The sequence below is a fragment of the Pleurodeles waltl genome, chromosome 2_1 (assembly GCF_031143425.1).
Source record: "Pleurodeles waltl isolate 20211129_DDA chromosome 2_1, aPleWal1.hap1.20221129, whole genome shotgun sequence".
Taxonomy (NCBI): domain Eukaryota; kingdom Metazoa; phylum Chordata; class Amphibia; order Caudata; family Salamandridae; genus Pleurodeles; species Pleurodeles waltl.
Genome location: NC_090438.1, coordinates 787,471,421 through 787,489,258, shown reverse-complemented (window position 1 = coordinate 787,489,258; position 17,838 = coordinate 787,471,421).

The following is a 17,838-nucleotide window of genomic DNA, read 5'->3' as shown; positions in this document are numbered from 1 at the left end:
AACCAAGGGGCATATTATTTTTGATGCAAAACTGCAATAACGCAGTTTTGCATCAAAACTTTTAGCACCGGCTTGTGCCATTCCTGTACGCCAGCTGCGTGCCATATTTCGGAATGGCGCAAGCCAGTGCAAAGGGTGGGCTACCATAAAAAAAAAATATATGTTTGCCAGGTGGGCGAGGCGGTATGGGAGAAGGATGTTTTTCACCAAAAAATGACATTAGGCCGGTTAGAGGCAAAAAAAAAATGTGTCTAACCAGTCTAGCTTCATTTTCTGACACAAACCCATCCATACCACATGACTCCTGTCTTAGGAAAGACAGAAGCCATGCCCACAACCCCAAAGGGCCAGAACAGGGGACCAGTGTCCCCTGGGCATGATTACTGCACCTTATGCCATGCAGGGGGTCCCACGTCTACTTACCTGGGATGGGGTTCCCCCTTCTCCGGTGTCCCTCTGGTGTGGGTCAGGGTGTTCCTGGAGCTTGAAGAGGGTACCTGTGGACCCATTCCATGGTGTTTAACCATGCCTTAAATAATGGTGCAAAGCAACCTGCTTTCAGTGTCCTCTATTTTATTTTTTTCCATGTGAGAAGCAAGGGAAAGTGCTTAGTGATTATGCTTGGGTACAGGTAGGCCTCTTCACAAAGATACTATCGGCACAGGCCCTAATCTAGAGTGTCTCTAAACTTAAGACAGGGAGTGCTTCTGATCCCCTAGGCACATCCAAGGGAACACGGGCTCCTCTTGGGTCTAAACGAATCCCATTTGGGATATCTTTATGAGGTGAATGCCACTGACTCACAGGGCAACTGCTGTCGTACTTGTAGCACTGTACTCAAGCAGCTTCTTTGTCTGAGAATGCAAAGTCATCAGGATTTTTTCATTTTTTGCTCCTGGTTGCATACTCCAGCAACAAGAGTGATTTGGACCTCTTAAAAGTTATTTGATGAGATCTAAATGCCTTGCCACAGCATTATGGCTCTGTTTTCACCCCCTTCTTTGCAGGGGCTCTCTATACATGTCTTAGGTCCCTGGTGGTCTACTGACTTGAGGTCAGCATGGGAGGAACACCGATTAGTCCTCATAGCAGGCCACTATGCCTGCCTGCGCTCCCCATACTCCTAGGCTTTCAACCCTTCCAGAGTACTTGTGTATCTAGTAGAGTACCATAGAATGCACTCTTATGGTCATAATACATATAACCAATCCCAAAGGTCCAAGGGGACCCCTTCCTTCAGAGTCCTCAGGAACTCCACCCTCTTCTGACATTGAGAAGGAGTCAAGGAGCTAGTACCCCTAGCTGTGGAGACAAGATCTAGAAATGTCCCAGTACTACAAGTCTAGAGTGGGTCCCCCACACTTCAATCAAGGATTCTGACTGGCCCATCCCCTTGCAGCTATTAGGCATCGTCCTCTGACCCCTTGCCTGTGCCTGGGTTTAAAAATAGAAAACTACAGTTCTAGAGTTTGTGAGTCAACTCACTTAGCAAATCACCGGGTGCCACATCACCCTCCCACCTAAGTGACAATCCCACTGTTTGTCCAACCTCTAAAACAGCATTCCAGGAAGAAAGCAAGACCAGGGCCTTTACATTCATGTCTGGTTTCTTACCTCCAAGGCTTCAAAGAAAACTCATGCGTTGACTCAAGACACAGATCTGCCTGTCTTCCCTTTGTTTCATGTGGAACAAGCTTGCAACTAATTAAAAGGGAAATGTGGATATTTTACCAAACCTCTCTCTCTGCCAGGAGAAATGTAATCACCCTGTTTGGGCCTATCATTAAAAGGAACTGTGATCTGACAGATGGGCAGCAGGGTAACTAAACTGCAGAGTAGCACAAAACATGAACTCCATTAAGCCTGGGTCAGGCAAATATGTCCAGTTTTATAAATACATGGATGAACTCATATTGAGTAAAATTGACATATGTGTTAGTGAATCTGGCATTGGTGAAAAGGAACACATCACCAACCTTTCTACCTTATAACAAATGTATATTTGAGGCATTTATTACCAAATGTGCGAGCCAGTTTACACTAAGACAAGGTGATTTTTTATTAGGGCATAATCTTGTGAAATCCTGGAATTGCACATCACGATTGTTTCACAAAATGAATATTATACCACTGCAACTCATAATATAATTGGGAAAGTTAAATAACCAAATGGGAGCAGCTTTTGTTCGTGTGATCCTTGACACTGCGTTTTCTAAGCGCAAAATGCATCCTTGTGCCAAAATTGGTGAATTTTAAGCTCACAATTACTGCAAAATGCTGAATCCGGCATTTTGGTAATAATTTCAGCACTTTGCAAACAATGTATAATTTCACATAATTATTTGGGCGTTTCCAGTAATTTCTGTGAAAGAGATTATGCAAATTTCAGACAGACCTAGTTTAAAGAGAACAGATGTATACCTCAACCAAAAAGAAATGGTGCACTGCTTTTAGGATTCCCAATTAAATTATAGCGCCTTCTACCACAACAAATTTACTTTATGTACTATCTGGTCAAATAATAAATGTGCACACATGCTATGTTGAGCTAGACAGCATTCTTTGTCACTTAGCCTGCATATGTTTGCATAAGTATCTGAAAACGTGTTCATCCATAACCTGCATGGAGACTCATACCCCAGCAGCGCAACAGTTAACTCTAAAAGTGGGCAAAGGGGGAGAACCTTCAATAAATGGCATTGCAGTAGGGTACCTATCCAAAAAACTTCATAAGTGTAAAAATGTAGATTTTCACGGGTTAGAAGCCAGTTCACTACAGTGACAAATCTTGCAAGAGATACATAAAACGTATTTATTGTCATGACATTTTAAGGCATGTACAATCCAAAATTCATAACTTCTCCTGCAGCTCCCAAAATACCTGATGAAGAAGTATATGGTATATGTAGGGACCAAATTGCTACATTATTGGAGGTAGCGGTCACTATTTTACCTTGATTTGTGAGTGAGCTAAAATGAGGCGCCCACAAGGCTCAGCCGTGTTCCGTATATGCATACCTGTCCCATCGTTGATAGATTTGCCAGAATTTTAACTAGGCTCCTAAACAAATATGAATTAGGGCTGACATGCCACAAACAAAATAAAGAACACTTACAGTGCAGTTAAGTGACAAAAAATGTAAAAATAATATAGTGGAAAGAGTCTATCTAACTTGAATCAAAAAGAAGGGGATACTAGAAGCGAAATATACTTAAATGGAGATAATTTGCGGTGTTTCAATAGCTTACTGAAAAGTCCCTTCCTGGAACTCTTAATGAATCAAAACAGACTGGCACACAAGTGAATATGGTTTACCTGAATACAGTGGCGGCCCGTCCTTTAGGGCGGAGGGGCCACGCCCCCCCACCTTTTACCCCCCATGAAGAGTTTCTGTCAGGCTGAACAAAGGTCAGCCTGCCAGGAGCAGACATGAGCGATTTGTGCAGACTCCTGGCTGCCTGAGCTGAGCTTTGCTGGGCTGAGGAGACCACAGCTCCTATGGGCGTGACCTCCTCGGCCCAGCAAAGGTGCCTCGAAGCCCTCCCCTGGGTGACGAGGAAAGCTTCACCAATTGACATTCTCCCTGGGCGCTTCAGTTTAAGTTCTGAAGTGCCCAGTGCGAGGGCCAATCTGTGACCAGGATGGGACTGCTGCCTTCCCTCATTGACTGACCTAGGGTCAGCCAATGAGGGAAGGCAGCAGTCCCAACCCTCCTGACCTGGAGACCGAAGGTTAGTGTGTGTGTGTATGTGTGTGATGTTTCAAATTGAATGTTTGTTGCGCGCGTGCATGCTTGAATGGTATGAATGTTGTTAATGGATGTGCATGCGTGCATGTGTGAAAGAATGAGTGTGTGTGATGTTTTAAAATGAATGTTTGGTGGGTACGTGCATGTTTGAATGCTATGAGTGTTGTTAATGGATGTGCGGGTGTGCGTGTCTGTGTGTGAAAGAATGAGTGTGTTTGTGTGTGTGTGCCCCACCTGCCCCCTTCTCTCCTAAAGCTGCCGGCCGTCACTACCTGAAGAGAAGACTTGGGTCAATTAAAGGTGACTGAAGGCTGTATCTATCAAGGCAGCTTCAAGGTGAGATGCACAAAATTAATTGACAGAGTGACCAGCTGGAAAAGGTGCCTTGAATGAGAAAGGTTTGATGCTTGGGTATTGGATGGAAGATAGACTGAGCTAGCTTCTTCTTCTGCTTGATTCACGGAGCCTCTGTGGGTATCAACCGGATGCCATACAAACAAGGTCAGTCGATCTTGTTTGCTATCTGCATTGTTTGAACAAGTAACTAAGGGCCATATTTATACTTTTTGACGCAAAACTGCGCCGGCGCAGTTTTGCGTCAAAAATATTACAGCCGGCTAACGCCATTTTGGTGCGCCGTGCGGGCGTCGAATTTATACTTAGACACATAGCGGCGCAAACCACAGGTGGGAGTCATTTATTTTGACGCACACCGCAGCGTCAAGTCGTAAAGCAAAATGACGTTAATGCAGCGGAAATGACTGTGGGTCGATTTACGACCCCGCAAACCGGATATGCGCCGTTTTTTGATGCAATAGCGTCAAAAAAACCTGTGAACACTGCCATTTCACCAGAGGAGAGCCAAAATGGATCCCAGATGCCACAACAGACCCCAGGAAGATGACAACAGACCAGGAACCAGCCAGGAGGACCCACACAAGAACCAGGACACTTATAAGAAGAAAAGAAAGTGCCGCTTCAGTGCAGAGGAGCAGGAAATTCTGGTTAAAGAGGTGACGGAACACCAGTACCAACTGTTTGTCACCTCAAAGTTGCCAATCAGTAGGAGAGAGGCTATATGGCAACAAATTGTCAACAAGATTAACAGTGTGGCTGAAGTACGCAGAACTGTCATCGAGTGCAAGAAACACTGGCATGACTGCAAGCGCAGGACCAAGGTAAAGATGGCCAGGAACAGGAAGGCAGCACTGCAGACTGGAGGTCGGAGTCCAGCACACCAAGAGGCCCTGGACCGCATGGAGGAGATGGTCACAGCCGTCATCCCTGAGGAGATCGTCACAGGGATGCAAGGACAGGACAGCGCAGACTACCAGGAGACAACGCACATGCAGGGTAAGTCTCATGAGGAATTATAATGCAATAATGTCAACTGTGAGCAGGGGGGGGATACCGACCACAAAATGCATGGAAGTAATTTTATACATGGAGTGGCATGGGAAAAGGGGCACGGCTTGGGCCATGGCCCATTCTGAGAAGACCTGGGGCACACCATTACACAACACCAACAACAGTCCCATGGGGGCATGCTGTCATGCCAACGATGGAGCAAAGGGAAAGCCACACCAGGAGGGAAGGCCACAACGTCAAACTGACATCCCAGCACACATCAGCCACCATACCCCCTACATTAACTAGGGCCCTATTAACAACCACTAGCCATACTGACAACTGAATGTAACAGTGACAACAGTTGTCACTACCACCTCCGCTCTGTGTGCAGCTCAAGTAGCCAATGGCAGTCACCTCCCCATGGATCATACACACCTAAATTAGGGGGTGAGGACGACAACTTCAACAATCCCCAGAAACAAGACAAAGGCCCCAGTACTGTCAAATGTAATGCCCATAGTTGTCGCAAACATCAGCTAATATAAACAACAATAGGAGCTACACAGCACTAAGGACACACCCATGCTGCATATGTCAGGGTCCATCCTTTGCCTGGGTAACAAATGTCATACTGCTCAGACAACAGCATTGAGGGGGGACACATGTAACTGGTCACTGAAATACACCTGCACAGTCAGAGGAGGAAATAGGACACTGATACGATTATCAGGGCATTCCAGGGCATTCCAATCTAACACACATTCCCCAACATCAGCAGTACACATTACCAATGCCAACATCCATATCGTATCATAACATTGCTATGCATAGGATATGCCACATGTCAATTACATTTAAGTGGATGTGAAAGATCAGAGATTGGGGCAGGTACAGATTGTTAAGTGTGCTGTCAGGGCGATCAGAACACCCACAGCCAGTGTAAGGTCTGGCTCAACTTGCGCAGCACACGGTCCATCTTCCGTTCCATGTTGTGGAAGGCTGCAGGGTCAACAGATGGAGCTGTGGCAGTCTGGGTACCAGTGGAGGAGGTCTGTGTGTGTGTGGTACCAGGCCCAGTGGGCTGTCCTGCACCTGTAGCAATGCTGGGGCCTGGAAGTCCAGCAGATGTAGGCACAACAGTCCCAGCTGTGGGTGGGGCCACCTGGTTTGAATTGGTGGTTGTGTTGGTGGTGGCTGTGGTGGGAAAAGTAGGGCCATCCTGTGGGAAGGCTCTCCATGCCCCAGAGGCGATATCGCCTGGCTATCCTCCTGAACCCCGACTCCACCAGCAGAATGTGCTGGTATCTCATGGCCCAGCGCTGGAATTCACTGACCTGGTCTGGAGTCATGTTTGCAGCTGTGAAGACAAATGCAAATATTCTACATTAGTAACTGCATTGTGTGAAATGGCACAAGAAGTTAATCAGACAATACATCTACTGTACATGTAACAGCTCATATCACAATACAGATCATTGAATGTCCCTGAGGAAGTACATGGCAGGCCAGCCTACTAAGGTCACATCACACATAGCACGTCCATAACCTACAAGATGGGTAACAACTGGCTTTGACTTGCAATATGAGTTCTGCCAGTTAGCAGCTAAGAATCATGCTGCATATCCTCTGCCAAGACCTGGGCTACAAATGTCAGTGTACGGAAAGCAAAACTAAAGCCACATGGTCTGCAAGTTGTAACTGGACTTGCCAGTATAGTACCAAGTGCCAAACCTGAGTGTGTATACTAGGTTCCAACCAAACAGTCACTTATTCACATGTATGTGTAACATACTGGTAGCATCAGTACTAGGTACCCCATTCACAAACCCATGCCCGTGTTTGAGGTGGGGGGGTGGATAAACAACTATCAATTTCCAACAACATGTACACCGAGGAGTGTATAGAAAACTCCACACGTGTTTGGCTCTACACACACACCACAGGTAAGGTCTATCAACAATTAGGAGTCAGAATACCCTAGACCAATCATAGGGCCACACATGTCAGGAAATGCAGAACTTGGTACACAACATATACTTCCAGTAAGACCTGACTTACATCAGACACAGAGTTGCAAGAACACCCATGATCATGAATTGCATGCACACCTAGGCCATTGCACTCAAGTTCCACATACTTGTAGCACTACATGTGGAAGTACATGCTGCTAGGAGGTTCTACCTACAGTTTCATAATTACGTTGGTTAATGGGGAAGCAGAAGTCTATTGGAAAGCAATTTGCTGTACCAATCTTGAAGAATGTGGGTCTGGCAGGCTGACTAAATCGGAGCTAACTTCCAGTGTGACTCTTGTTGATACAAGTGTCATCCACATGACTAACCCCAGTACTCACAATGGGGCCTACAGGAATGGCCTACAATCCCTACATAATACCATTGGATATGCATTGGCCAACTCGAAACATGTGAGAAATTGAAATCCCACTCATGGAATAAGAGAAATGATTGCCCAACGCGTCACACCTTGCTATGCGTTCAACACACACGAGTCCATAACCAGCAAACACAACACATAACAGACATATCAACACTTACTGGAGTGGTCGGGGTCCACAAATGTCGCCATCTCTCCCACAGTGTAGAGTGCCGGTCCACCTGTAAGGTATGGAAGGAAGAAATGTGCTCAAAATCTGTGCACAGCGCAATAATTTCATAAACATATACAATGTGTAGGCTGAATAAGGAAATGGCAGCCATTCAGACATGATGGTACTGCATCTGATATATCACGGCCAACTTCTACATAGCATGGGTCTCCTGTGACAGTTACACACATATCTGCACACATACATTGGCCCTAACTATCATGTGGTTGCAAACATGCCCCGTAATTGGTGACCAGAAAAAAATATGGAGTGTAATCGTCTCATCATGTTCAACCAAGAGAGACATCCAAAGCCTGGTTACTTGAGGACTGCATTACCAGTCAAACATCCCTTGTAGCCATGACACATTAATGACACATAGGTACAATGTACAGAAAGAGGGGCAGGGACTTTTGTAAGCCCTCCTGTTGTTACATTTGATTCAATTGATGTGGCCCAGCTATGGCGATTTGTACCAACCATGGAGATGTGAATCCATGTGCATACCTTTGGACTGACATCCATATTTGGAATGTGGCACAACTAACTCCAACAAACATTCTAAGATGTTAGCTGAGGGTACCGTACACCTTTTCACAATGTTTTCAAATCCAGATCTGACGTGTATCCAAAAAGATCAAGGAACACAATAATCCCAAACATTCATAGTACTTCCGTGAACGCTTTCCTTCCAAACTCACATGAGACATATGTCTGAGCCACTTTGCTATTATTAATTGACGTGAAGGCAGCACTCATTTTCAGCATCATGTAGTGATTTTAAAGTCAGTCTAGCTATTGCGTCAACAAAGTTAGTCAATATGTTGGTACATCTTTACTTCTCTGTCAATAGTACCCTATATAGACAGGATTGGCTCCTATTTTGTTTGGTTTTCTGACACAAAGGCCGCACCAATTTAATTCATGGAAAAGTATCCTGTAAGTTTGCTGAGCACGTGCTACCTGACAGCTAGCAATTGTGATCCTTACCATAGTGCATCAATTATTCCTGAATGTTTCCCCAGCACTACACACAGTCAGCAAGTTAGCTGGCAGACATAGTACAAATCCTCTTATGTCACTACAGAGCATTTAATCGTGCACATTTACATGATTAGTACTCAACAACAGTGCCACCAATCACGATTCCCAGGTGGTCCAAGAGATCCTGATCCCTGGTGATGAGGTCAGCCCACCGGTGATTCAGCTGGTGGTCACTCCTCTGGCTGGCATACACACGCTGCAGGTGATGCAGCACCTTTCCCCACCGGATTCTGCGCACCTCTGTTGGATACCGCTGTATCACCCTGCCTCGATCATGAGTGGTAAGAAATGGCACACAAGCCATATGAACCCCCCCAACTCCTCTTCACCCATCCTGCCAAGACGTGGCCTACCAGACATAGTGGAAAAGTGAAAGGGAATGGGGGTAAAAGAAATAGAAAGGGGAAAAGGGGGGAAGTAGGGGTACAAATACAGATGAAAAGAAACTTAACCACTAAAAGAGCCCAACTATCCCCAAACTGACACTACCCACAACAGACTCCCACAAACAAGAAAAACACAAGATAAATGGACAAATGTAGACAAAACACAGTAGTACAGTATACACCAACAATATTTATTTCACAAATTGAGAATACAGATAGCACACAGGACAAAAAAGCACAAAATCTCAGGACACCACTCTCTACACAGCCACACAGTCTTGAAGGATCATAGACTGAAAAGTGAAAGTGAAAGTACACCCACTGTACATGATCTGTAAACAGGATATCCTACTACATCACTTCCTGTATGAAATGTCCGCCCTTTTTCACGTTATGCATAATTTTTTGTCTACCAAAACTGTGTTTGCATCATTTTTTTTGATGCACAGGAGTGAAAATTAGTCTGCATTTCCATAATAGTACATGGCCTGTACAAATATCTTAATGCGGGCTAATTTTCACTCCTGTGCGTCAAAAAAAATGACGCAAATACAGTTTTAACTGGTTTGGGGCAATTTTTCAGTTTTTTTGTTATGTTACATTTGGGACACATCAGAGATAGGCGGATTGAAGACATTATGGTGTTGATGGTGTATGTTCACATGTGTGACATCATACTGCAGCGGACCATGATCCGCTACTCCCTTCACAGTATTTTTACGGTTGGCTGACACAATAGTTGGTCATAAGTGTGGCCTACATATATGTGTTGCACAAATTGTGCATGTTTGGCATAAGGAGAGGATAGCAATGTGACGCACATATGTACAATACCTAAATGCCTTTGGCTCAAAGTGTGTGCTTTGGCAACTAATGTATTTGTTGACCAAGTGTGTGTGTATCACATGAAGCATTATTGCACATATGCTTGTATGAATGTGACGTCCATGTGTCCAATCCTTAGATGCAAGTCATTGTGGAAATGAGAGAGGGCATTTGTTAGTCATACATGTAGCAACATCCGTAATGTGGACTTCCAAGTTTTAGGGTAACGTAGACACCACATGTGACATAGCATGCACCAGATAGATGGCAGACACTTGTTCATGTCAATGGTCCACATTTTCAACATCCCATGTCCTAAAGTATTGGTAACAGCTTCCTAGGCACTAGTTGGTGAATCCCACAGTGAGTCATACACATGCATTGAGGAAGTGGGTACCATGTTGTTTGCATAGACAGACAAGGGTGAATCTCAAATGTATGATGACACCACAGTTGAGGCCATAGAAGTGAGCCCCAACTATCAAGTGGCTGTGGTGGACCAGCATACAAGACAGCATGTGTCCACATATTTCCAGTGATCAATTGCACATAGGTGTCTTGTTCATGTGTGTGGTCCAATTATGATCCTGTATATTGTTTGGGGGGTAATTTGTCACAGTTCGGTCCAGGACTCATCATGAATCAGTGGCAGCTATTCCTGTATCTACTGAGTATCCTTGGGTGATCAATGTGAGTAAAGTGGATGAGGACATGTGAACCTACATGGGGATGGTCCCACCCTGTCACTAAAGACGTGTAATGAGACAGTCATCAGGGCAACCTTGGTGTGCTGAGTGAGATAATGTCTCAGGTGTCATGTTTCGGCAGGTGTCATTACAACATTTGTACACAGGTTAGCCTCTGCAATTCCCACTGCATCTGGGAACATCATAGCCTCTGTGCTGATTATTCTCACAGCTATTAACCACACACGGCCCATCAATATGTTGTGAGCACTGTGATTCTGTGTGTGAACTGTCATGGTCCTGACATGTGTGTATTTTTCATGGACATTATCAGAGGTTGCTGGTTCTGCTGAAAGCCCCATACCCAATCCCTGCCTACGGCCCTGGGACACTGTCACACTTTGTCATTCATGCACAAATGAGACCCAGACAAGGTAGGGGCCATGAATTTTGCTTTTCCCAGAGGATTTTACTCAAATGGTACAGTTAAAAGACAGATGATGCTATACAATGTATTTGTGTATGCATTGAAGAAGCCCATGCCCAATATCCCCTGATGAATGAGAGGTTTGCTAACGCAAGTGTGGTGCATATGTAGACACAGGGATACTTTAGTGTGTCCCACAGACAGATGCCAGTTAGGCTGACAGAATGCAGGGTGATTCAGGATCCAGCAATTTGACAAGTTACATAATCAGTGGTCTGACTCAGACTGTTTGGAGGACAAACTAGACAGTTGACATGTCAAACTGTGCATGTCCTGTGTTTTTGAAGGTGACAAATAAACCCAAGGGCTGTGTTACACAGCTTAATTAGTATCAAAGCTTGACGGTGTAATTTACTAAATGGCAACTCCTATTCTGTTCCAAGCATCAGCAGGGGCAGTGCTTTTTGAAATGGGTGGTCTGCATGGAGGTGATCACAGGTGTGGGCTGCATCTGTTTCTCACCAGTCCTGTAGGTGAGATTTGCATTCTAAGGGCCAACAGACATTTTCACATGGGAAGCAATCTACAGGTGCTAACAGGGCTTTTGAACTAGAAGACAGTGTATAAATTAACCTGACGTACATGCAGTCAGATGTTCTATGACAATGGCATACCATAGGAAAGGGTGTAGCACACTGGATTGCTAATGTTGGTCTGTGTGTAGAGGAGGGAATATCAGGGTACACATCTTAGTATTCCAGGGACCTCTTCCAACAGGTGGGTTGTGACCAGGTGCACGGGTGTGTCAGGAGTTAGGAAATGGGCTGACATGTACATGGAACATCATGTGTGCAATGCTGCTCATATGTGGGGCACTTGCGCTGTCTATGTTCTGCTTCTATGGAACTCTGGTCACAGATAGTCCTTGCAAATATTGGATGCAGTTGGACTTACTGCTGCCAAGGGTCATGTCAGACATTCCTGTTACTGATGCAAAAGCACATTGACTGCCTCATGTATGAGGCTTGTTTTCCCCTTATTGAGTGATGGTGTCTTAGTTGTGTGCCATATGCTGCGTTGGAACTTGATTTCAACATGTATGTGTGAAATAGGTGTGGTCCTCTGCTATTGGCCTTCAAAGGAGAAATGTACATGATAGATGTCATTTACAGTGTGTTTGTATGTGACCATTGTATATTAGGTATCACATTAGCTCTGGGATTTTCCGTGTCCTAATCAGTATCTCAGCAATGCTCCATGAGGCAGTAGAGATGAAGGTGTGCAAAAATGAATAGCCAGACCATGATATGGTGATTATTATAGGTGTTTATTTAAATTAGTTAACTAAAGTGGTGAAGGTGATTATATTTAAAAGAAATTGTTCACGATATGTTGCCGCCTGCGTATACCAGCGGCCGTGTTCTGTAGTTCCCCCTCATGTTGCAGGGCACCATCCTCCTCGTCCTCCTCTTCAGGCATGTGTGGCTCTGGTTCCAGGAGGGGAATGTTCCTTTTGATGCAAATGTTGAGCAATATTGCACATGTTAGGATGATCTTACAGACCATCTCCGGGGAATATAGGAGGCTACCACCAGTGATGTCGAGGCACCGGAACCTTGACTTGAGGATGCCGAAGATCCACTTGACTATGCTGTGTGTCTTCCTATGTGCGTCGTTGTAGGCACGCTCTGAAGAAGTACTCAGGTTGCCAATAGGTGTCATAATCCATGGCTGGATACCATACCTCTGATCAGCTGCAAGAGAAAATGAATGGGATCATGTTGATGTAGCTGGCCCTATTGAAATCACCTTTCATGGCAGTAGTTGTCTTGTGTTGTCTGTGACTCTTTTGTGTTATAATGTAGCATCCTAGGCTTGTAGGATGTACCACCTGTATTGTGTTGTTTCCTTGGCTGAACAAGTGTTTGTCTGCTAACCGGTCGTCAGCAGTATGTTTTGGGATTTGCAGTACAGTGTGCCCTCCCTAGCATTGTGACTTGTGATACAGGTGTCCGTGTGTCTTCACTGGGGGTGAGATGATAGTTCCATACACAGGTTAAAATTGACAGTGTTGTTAACACGTTCAAATCAATGTACCCTGGACATCCCATACCTTTAGACTTATGCAATGGATTAATGTAAACGTCATTGGGACACTTACATTTTGCAAGGTGACTTTTAGGCAACCCACTCCACACGTTGTGTTCTTTGACATCTTAACATTAGGCTGTACAGTAATTTCAGATGTGTGACACGTTCACTGCAGACCTAAGAAACATGGCTAGCGATGTCACGACCTCAGTGTGTTCCTGTTCACATATTGCTGTTGTGATGTATGTGTTGTGTGTCCTAGAGGGTTGCTGTGCAGGGTGTATATAAGTAGGTTTTTGTACTTACCAACAAGTAGTCCATTGCCATACTGTCCATCCTGGAAGTGTTCATTGATGGTGCAGTGACGGAAGATGAAGGAGTCATGTGCACTCCCAGGATATTTAGCCACGATGTTGGTGATCAATCCCTGGTGATCGCCAATGGCCTGCACATTGATGGAATGTGTGTGCTTCCTGTTGCAGTAGAGGTGTTCAGTTGCAGCAGGTGGCACAAGGTGTACATGTGTGCAGTCGATTGCACCAAGGACATGTGGGAAGCCACTGATGAGGTAGAACCCCAGTTTTGTTTCCTGCTGCTTCTGCAGTATGTTAGGGAAGCAGATGTGGCGGGGTGTCAGTCCAATGATGGCATCCAGCACTTTGGACAAAAAGGCGGAAAATAATGGTTGTGATATTCCAGCAACCAGGGCACCAGTTGTTTGAAAAGAGCCACTTGCCAGCATGTGAAGTACAGCAAGCAGCTTGGTTTCTGTTGGGATGGTGCGGAGTGTCAGCAAAGTGGGGGCCAACTGTGGTTCAATGTTGCGCAGCAGCTGCTGAATGGCCTGCCAGTTCAACCTGTACCTCTGGATGATGTCGTGTTCCCTGAGGCCCTGAAGGGTTGTTATGGGGCAGAATATCCTCTCCTGCCTTCTGCGCTGCCTTTGGGATCCCTGCCGGTGTTGTTGTAACTGCTGTTGTTGCTGCTGGGCTCTGTGTCTGCGTGCACGCTGGATTAGAATCACCTCCATGTCTCCCTGTTGCTGCTCTGCTGCTCTTGCTTCTGTGTGTTCTGATTAAATACAGGTGTGGTTGCCCCATTTTAACGCCTGCCCTGACCCAGGCATTAATTTTTGAAGCAAATCAGGCTGTGCGTCATTTTCCGGCTCTGCCTCCCGGCCGTGCGTCATTTTTGCCCGAAAGCATAAATACGACGCACGGCCGTTTGTCATTTTTTGGACGGGAACGCCTACCTTGCATATGATTAAACCAAGGCGGGTTGCTGCATCCAAAAAATGACGCACACAGCGGAATTTTGTCCTCCGTGGGCTCGGGCGTCAAAGTTTAAATACGGGGCAACGTTTGCGCTGAATGTGTGTCAAACATTTTGACGCACATTCGATGCAGACGGAGTATAACTATGCCCCTAAATATTCTCTTCGTCCTCCAGGTGAAGCCTGCAAAAAGACAATATAAAGAACTCTGCAGCACAATTTCATTTAACCTTAAAATATGAGACGGGCAGTTTTAATGGGGAAATTGTAGGTGCATTCTCACCTTACTGCCTCATTGGGATTGACACTTGACGTGGCACACATCTCACAGACCTCTGAGTAATCCACTAGTTAGTAATGAGTTTTTCAGCTCCTGGCACCCCCGTCTTAAAAGAGCCACTCCTTAGCATGTTGCATGCTTCTGTTGTAGACTGTTAATCTAAAACTCCTGACTGTTTGTTCAGGTGACTGTTTTCAGCAGTCCTTACAAAATTCATTTAAGCAAGAGATTCAAGTGAAGGTCAGGAATACTAGCCTGATATTCAAAGGAGCAGCTGGAGCAAGGATTCCCATGCCTTTTAACTTTTCCAGGCCTAATCTGATGCGTTTTGGGACCAGTGAAGTCTAATAAAGAGCACAGGTAGCATATCATTACTAGATACTGCTAATACAAGCCTTAGCTGTTGCCCTTGTATTGCAATCGATTGCCTAACAATATGATATCTTCCAGATTCTGTGAGTCATGTTCAGGTAACGACTTCAGAATTATTCCTCCTAGAGAGTGTATCCTTCCCTTTGCACTACAACCAAATTCCACAGACCTGTTAAGAAAAAGAGAGAACATACCCCCTGTGGTTCCTAGAGCCTGCATCCAGAGAGAGACAAGTGGACAAACGTTAGGTCCTTATTCCACTTTATCCTTTTCCTACGTTCCATGATAGGCAAAATAAATAGTTTCCCCTTAGACTCTCTCTTGTTTATGGATACATTGAAGAGAGAAGATGGATTTCTGACTAGCTAATCCTCATGCCCTAACTAAATCACCTTCCCATCCAAATTAGTTATTAAGCTTAAGCCTTAGATAAACTAAACAGCATAAAGTTTACAAAGGCAAACCTCCTACAACCTTTTACATGATGAAGCCACTACCTAATATTTTCTTAATGATTTTCAGGTTCTGCCAAATCTTTTTGATGTACTCAAGAAGTCTAAAAGAACCTGTGGTATGGTGGTCAGGCTTAAATCTTGATTACTCTTTTTCTTTGCTTGTAGATGAGGTTGGCAATTGATGGGACTGGGATCATTTGGAAAGCGTTTTGCAGGTTTGAGGCAAAGGGAAAGTGATTTAGAATAGAAAAAGAAGATATCTCACAGTGCTAGTTTGGGATTGACACAAAACACTACAACAAGCATCTTCTAAGGATCTCTTTTACAGTTCACATAGGCATAATCCTAGCTAGTAAAATATGTGAACTATACAAACTCTACGGATGCATTTGAGCAGCAAAGTTTCCTTCAGGTCTAAGTTCAGAAATATATCTGTGATCTGCTGGGCAGCTCAAGCTTTAATAACCAAAGTATGGCAGTTGGCTGAAGTCAACATGTCATTCAATGTGCAGAGCATCTCACAATTTGTAAATTTCAAAGGTCCTCTCAACCAGGCTGATGTAAAGTTTTCCTTCTGCAAAGGAGCTTCTCTTCGGGAGAAAAGGTAGGGGGAAGCTGTGCATATTATTTGAGACTATCTCAGGAAAAAATGAACAAGGCAGAAATTGAATGGTGGGGTTGCACTGGTGGGTTCTGCCCTTGCATCCCATGTTAAAACACTATGGGGGTCATTCTGACCCTGGCGGTCCAAGACCGCCAGGGCCGGGGCCCACGGAAGCACCGCCAACAGGCTGGCGGTGCTTCCCAGCCCATTCTAACGCTGCGGTCAGAAAAGGGAATCCGGCGGTTTCCCGTCGGATTTCCCCTGCATGGGCTGAATCTCCATGGCGGCGCTGCAAGCAGCGCCGCCATGGAGATTCCGACCCCCTTCCCGCCATCCTGTTCCTGGCGGTTTTTACCGCCAGGAACAGGATGGCGGGAACGGGTGTCTTAGGGCCCCTGGGGGCCCCTGCACTGCCCATGCCACTGCCCATGCCACTGGCATGGGCAGTGCAGGGGCCCCCTAACAGGGCCCCATAAAGATTTTCACTGTCTGCATTGCAGACAGTGAAAATCGCGACGGGTGCAACTGCACCCGTCGCAGCCCTGCAACTCTGCCGGCTCCATTGGGAGCCGGCTTCATTGTTGCACGGCCTTTCCCGCTGGGCCGGCGGGCGCTCCTTTGGTGGGCGCCCGCCGGCCCAGCGGGAAAGCCAGAATGGCCTCCGCGGTCTTTTGACCGCGGAGCGGCCAAATGGCGGTTTCCGCTTGGCGGGCGGTGCCCGCCGCCCGCCAATGTCAGAATGAGGGCCTATGCGTATATTCAAATAAATACTTTAAAATAGTTATGTGACCCTAAAATCAGGTTCTCATGTGATGTTTCCAAAGACTGCAATATTTTAAACTATTGTATTTTGCAATAATAAAGTTAACATGGAGCGGCCATCTTCTTCTCAAGACTCTAACCATAGTATGTGCAGGCCCTACTTAGGGTAGAATTTCTGAGCTACTTAACTGACAGCCCTATGTTGGACAGTCTGCAGAGCCAGAAGAGATGCCACACCACTGTGATCCTGGCTATTCACCTACCTCTACAAGAACATTCTGAAATGGGATTTTCGTGGCAAGGGAGGCCTGCCTATTTACGGTTGGAGTGTGGTAAAGCATTGTAAGGCCCGCTTAGTGCCTCCATTTTAAAATGCACATTTTAACTCAGCATTTCTTTTCTGATGGTGACCTTTGAGATGGCTTTTTACTCATGGGATAATGCACTGAGAAATCATGGTACATGCAGCTTGTCTCTTGTAAGTATTGATCCCATCTGGCCTGTACAGTCCAAGGCTAAGCACATAGGATGTGATCCCCTAAATATTCTCATTGCCCGTAGAGATACCTCCCAATCGCAGACATAACATAGCATTGTGCCTGTGCCTCTGAGACAGTGTGACACGACCAGTGCTTATGTTATAAAAAATGCCTCTGCACCACATCCTGCAGAGGAGTAGTTTTTTGGGGATTATCCTAGCACAAGGCAGACCTTGCCCAAGATGCAACTTGGCTGATTCCAAACTCTACCCTGGACAGGAAGATAGCCTCCACTACACCATACAATGGATTATAATGGTGCCTTGCAGTATAGGCAATCTTGTTCCTCATATTTTGGTGCATCACAGCCACATTTCCTATTAGGATCCTGGCAACAGTTCTTCTTCCTTTCACATACATCAAGCCATATTCTTCTGGATCTCTCTGTAC